The sequence below is a fragment of the Marmota flaviventris genome, chromosome 16, assembly GCF_047511675.1.
Source record: "Marmota flaviventris isolate mMarFla1 chromosome 16, mMarFla1.hap1, whole genome shotgun sequence".
NCBI classification, from domain to species: Eukaryota; Metazoa; Chordata; class Mammalia; order Rodentia; family Sciuridae; genus Marmota; species Marmota flaviventris.
This window is the reverse complement of record NC_092513.1, coordinates 2,355,542-2,361,541: the sequence shown is the minus strand read 5'-3', so window position 1 is coordinate 2,361,541 and position 6,000 is coordinate 2,355,542.

Below are 6,000 nucleotides of genomic sequence, written 5' to 3'. Positions count from 1 at the left end.
TGGTTGAGAGGTGACGCCAGCGAGCCATTAAGATGATGACTTTTGAATTCTCGCGGAGTTCCCGTTGAGCTCTCGCGGGGATTCCTGAAGAGTTCGCATTGGTTGGGGAAATGCCGGAGCAGGGATTTCCAGTTGGTGGTTCCTGGAGGAGCCGCGTGGCGTTCGGGAGAGTTCCTGGGGAGCGTGTGTGGAGTGTGCTGGTGGAGTTCAGAAATAAAGTTTGTTCCTCTTAAGTGGCTCGTGATTTGTGCCCAGCCAGACTGCAGCAAAACTCAGAAGATTTATTGCGTGTAATTAAACAACACAAATCTACATTTTATCTCATTAATATGGAGGTTGGCTGAAGTTCAGAAATTTCTGGACAGTAGTGCCAGAAAGGATGTGTTTTATCTTTATTAGCCTCTTTATTTTAGAGCAATTTGGGTGTGTACAACCGTGCAGGTGGCACAGAGCGTGGCTGCAGAGCCTGTGCCCATTTCCCCTCATTAGTGTCTCATATTAGATGGCACATTTGTGACAACATAGGAGCTGATTTCAATGCGTCCGTATCAGCTGAAGCCCTCAGTCTCTGAGCTCGTCCAGGACCCTGCCCTGCATTTAGCCATCACGTCTCCCTGGCTTCTCCCTGGCTTCTCCCTGACTTGAAGGAGGGCTGGCCAGATATTTTGTAGACAGTCCCTTGATTGGGATTGTCTGGTGATTTTGTTTTGATTAGACTTTTACTGCAGGGTTTGGAAAGAAGACCCAACACACGAAGCACTGTTTTTGACATCGCATCAAATTTGCGTGCTAGTCCCTGCAGGTTTGCAGCTTCATCACCTGGGGATTGTGGAGTTACTCTTCCCCTCGTTAGAAGGGAATGTTGGTCGTTTCTTCCTGTGGACGTGGTCTTCAGGGTCCTGGGACTCACACGGTGGGCAGTTCTGCTTATGACCAGTTTCAGTCAGCTCTCTCCTCACTGTGAACAAAGACCTGAAAAGAACAATTTCGGGATGGAAAGTTTACTTGGCTCACAGTTTCTGAGGTTCAGTCCATAGACAGCCAGGTCCTGGCTGTGGGCCTGAGGTCAGGCAGAGCACCATGGCAGCGGGCGTTGCAAAGGACAGCAGCTGGGGACATGGCACCAGGAAGCAGAGAGACTGAGTGTGGCTCACAGGGATGATATATCCAGGAACCTATCCCCGAGCCACACCCCACCTGCCTACAGCTATCATCGAGTTAATCCCATCAGGGAATCAATGCACTGATTGGTTTAGACTCTCATAACCCATCATCTCACCTCTAAACTTTCTTGCATTATTTCACACATGAGATTTTGGGGGACACCTCCCACCTAAACCACAACTTGACATGACATAGTGTCCCACCACCTGGAAGCCCAAAGCAATGCATCAGGAGACCAGTGCTGAACTGCTGATGCAGGAGGATGAGCCCTGGGTAAAGCAGGAGCTGCCCTGTCTCCACTGTGTCTAGCTGTGGCCATAGTGGAGACAGCCACTTCTGCCCAGTCCTTGGTGAGGTGCATAAAGGAGACACACAGGAAGGATACCTGAGGGCTCCAAGGAGCTGTTCAGGCTGTGGGCATAAAGCCAATGCCCAGCCCATGACGACCAGCAGGGGGCAGCAGACGGAGGGCCTCAGGAGAACTGCACTGCTGCCGGTTCCCAGGAATCCGAGCAAGAATGTCTCCTAACACTTTGGGTCTCAGCATCCTTGTGGATAAAACTGGACAACCCCCCTCTGTCTGCCTCAAATGATGTGAGAATCAAATGTTAACATGGTAAAACATTTTACTAAGAAGAGATAAATATCATTTGAAATTGCACATTATTTGAAATTTCACAATGAAGTTTTGCAGTGCCCCCAAATGAATTAAGATGGCACATTTGGAGCTGGAGGTTGGCAGGCCTGGAAAACTGCTCTGGGGGATCTTCCAAGGCATGCTCAAGGGCACCACGTGCAAGAGGCAAGCCATGTGATTCCAGGAAAACACCACATTACCTTCTAGGTCTCAAGTTGTTTTTGTGTGTTGTTTTTATGTTGTTAATGATATGAAATTTTATTCAGAATTTTGAAATTATATCTATTCCTTCTTTAGCATTTTTTCAGGATTAAACCCATTATTTTAAATAGTTTAAGCAAGTGAGGACTGTATTTCTGCAGATGTTTAAGTCCTCTTTGTGTGAAGTGGTTGAACTGCACACTGTCCCCAACCCTGCTTCAGCATTCTTCATACTGCTCAGCTTTCTGCTGGTCGGGTGGGAGGCTGTGGCGGGGAGTCTGCCTCCTCTCAGCTGGGCACGGGTGGCTCGGTGGTACAGAGAGGGTCAGGTGCTCATCAGCAGCCCCCAGTGACCTCACTCAAAGGATACCCAGGCCCTGGGGTCTGCTCAGGAGGGCGCTGTGCTCACCTCCTGCCCACACTCCTGACACAGGACATCTGTCTGGTGTATCTGAGCAACTCTGCCACTGGATAATAAGATGACAAGCCAATGGAACCTGGCCGAGGGTTTGGATGGATCCTGCATCAAGGAGGATGCATAAATGGCAGGCAAGCAAACAAAAAGGTACTCAGAGAAAGATTGTTACCCAAGAAAGAAAAGCACACCTGCGGGAATGGCCAAATGCAAAAGGCTCGGAGTTGGAGAGGCTGTGGAGTGGCTTGTCACCCATCACTGGTGGAAATGCACAACAGTTTCATGTCTTCTTGGAACCAAACATGCCTTCCACATGACTAGCCACTCTCCTAGGAATTTACCTAAGAGAAACAGAGCACCCATCCCCACAGGGACTCAGCACAGGTGTTCACAGCAGCTTCATCTGTAGTCAGGGCTGGTGCCTGGCGAGGGCCAGAGGGTCACTGCACTTAGGAAGGTCTGAGGGTGAGGGCATACTTGAGTGGGCACTCAGGTGCCTCGTGGGCTCACCCTCTTCTGGGACCTATCTACAATTGCCGAAGCCTGAATACAGCCTGTGTTCATCAGCATGTGGGTGGGTACACAAATCATGGGGTGCACACACCTCTTCTGCAGCAACACGGAATGAGATATCGATTCACACAACAACACGGATGAGTCTGAAAATAATTTTTCAGGGTGAAAGAAATCAGACAAACAAGATATATAGTGTATCCTCCCACTTGTATAAAATGCTAGATGAAATCTAATCTGTGCTGACTGAAAGAAGATGAGTGGTCTCCTGGACCGCAGAGCAGGGTGCAGGAGGGAGGAGGACAGCAGGAGGAGAGAATATCTGTGGGTGGCAGGAGACGTGCAGACCTTGGCGGGCGACGGTCTCACATCTGTATACCCGTGCTGACACCTGAACTGCCCTCGGTATGTGCGGATGAATGTAGGTCAATGACAGCTCATGGAAGCTGCTAAAAATAAAATAAGATTGAAAACAATTTAAAGAAGAAACCCTTCATGGATTCTAACTGGAAAAATGAGACATGGTAGAGACCATTGAAAAAACCAAATGTGGGCTAGATATTAATAATATTAGGAGTTTATTGGTATGTTTTAAAGTAATAGTGTTGTAAAAGTGAAACAAAATTCCAGTGTTAGGAAATTCATACTGAAGGAGCAAGATTGAAAGGCGAGTGACTCACCCGAGACAGAAATTCAACCAAGATATTTTATTGGGGGGTGGGCGCTGCCCGAAGGGGAAGAAAGGAGAGGGAGAGAGCAGAAAGTAGAGGGAGAGAGCAGAAAGGAGAGGGAGAGAGCAGAAAAGGAGAGGGAGCCTGCAAGCCTCAGCTCAAGAAGGGTTGCTCAGGTGACATGGCAGGTGCTGATTGGCAGGGTGACTAGGAACGGCAAGGGGACATGTCTCCTGGGGATTGGTCGAGAAAACTTTCGACTTTGGCGCCCTTGGTCTTGGTGCCCTTCCGAAAGGAAGGGGAGGGGTAGAGGATTGCGTGAGGTGATGTTATTCTCACGAGATGGAAACTTAACTTCAGCGGGGCCAAACCTGATGGGGGAAATAAAACCAAAAGGCAAGGTCTCCCACACACACCCAACAAGGATGATAGGATGTCTGGGATTTATTTTAAATAGTTCAACAAAATAATCCATAGAACAATGAGTAGGTAAAGCAAGTATGGCAAAAATATCAAGAACTGTTGGATCTAGGGGTCCATTCTATAGTTTTTCTAACTTTTTTTGTATGCTTGATAGTTTTATAAATAGAAATCTAAAAAAATTGATCAAGTATATTTGAAAAGAATCCGATTAAAAAAGAAAAAATATTTGAATTATCAAATTTAATGGATATATTTAACTAGGTACTACAGAAGACAAAATTAATGAACACTTCTATAGAAACTTACCATAGTGTAGAGAGAGAAAGAGAGAAATAAGAGTTAGGAGTATGGAGACTAAGGCGAAGGCCTATCCTATATAGGCCAATTCCAGGAGAAAGAGGGAGGAAGGTACCAAGAGAGATGTGCAGAGACTATTTCTAAGAGGGATTCCTGAGAAGGAATTCTGAGAACGGCCAAGGAATCCCCAAGAGCAGGAAGGATTTAAGCCCCCAGTCAGGCACACCAGCAATCTGCTGGTCACCAAGGGCGGGAGGGAGGAGGGAGGGGGTCTCCAAGGGAACAGACCTGATTGCTGACAACCATCTGCAGCAGGAGCCAAGTACAAGGATGTCATCAGTGGGTTGAAAGAAAAAGTCTGTAAACTTGAATACTAACGCCAGAAAAATACTTTAAGCCAAGTGAAGACATATTCAGGTAAACAAAAAAAAATTACAGTTCTGCCACCAGATAGCCTCTCCAAGAGAACTCCTCAGAAATGTTTAGGGTGTGGCAGGAAATGATCCCAGGCAGAGTCAGATCAGTAGGAGTGGAGAACAAGCACCCCAGCAAACCAGGAGTCCAACCGAAATCAGTGAGGCTATGTAAAGCACCCCCTTCTGCAGTTCAGAGCCACAGGGTTAAAACAGGACAGCAAGAGCCCAGCAAAACCCAGGAGATCAATTAACACCAGACTCTCCAGAGCATGAAGAAGCTTCTCCGTGAAGCTTGTAAGGTGCCCTTCAAACTAGTGAAGGGGGAAAAGCAAAATGACAAAACAAAGTCCAATCAAAAGAAGACAAGAATGTAAGGGAGAATAAATTTCTAATGTGGGACAAACAGAAATCATGAAATAATGTAATAGCTGTGATATTTTCACACTGTGCTTTTAAAATCAGAAGACAAGTATAATAAAACTCTGCATTATGTCATAATGAAAAAAAGTTGATGGATATAACCCAGAGGCCCATAAAAATAAATAAATTATGATATAGTCAACAATGAAAATAAGCAAACCATGGCCACGTGCTTCAGCATCAATGAATCTCATACACACAACACTGAGCAAAAAAGCACAATACAAAAGAAACCATATGAACTTTAATGAAAGTTCAAATTCAGGAGCAATGATGCATTGATTTAAGAATATCTGAATCAACTCTAAGCCACAGAGGAAAGGCCAGGAGAGCAGCACTCCAGAGGAGCAGCATGTGGGGAGGACTCCTGGAGACATGGAGGGTGGTCTGGGGAGGAGCATTTATGTGGCATACAGGACGTGGCCTAACACAATAGCATCTCTCCTGGTGGTGGTGCCAGGAAGGGCATGTTTTGAGCTGTCTTGCATTCATTAGGAATTCACTTTTAAAACAAAAAATAGCAATTAAGAAATGAAAGACAAAGCTGCTGAGCATGGTAGTGCATACCTGTAATTCCAGAGACTCAGGAGGCTGAGGCAAGATCGTGAATTCAAAGCCAACCTCACAACTTAGTGAGACCCCTGTCTCAAAATAAAAAATAAAATGGCTGGGGAGGTGGCTCAGTGGTTAAGTGCCCCTGGGTTCAATCCCCAGCACAAAAATAAAAAAAGACAGAAAAGGCAGCCCTCCGATGAACCTCACGCCCTCCACTAAAGAGGGTCTAGAAAATCACTGAGGTTCAGGTGAGGGCAGGAGGAGGGGCCCAGGAGCCAGGCTTCTGGG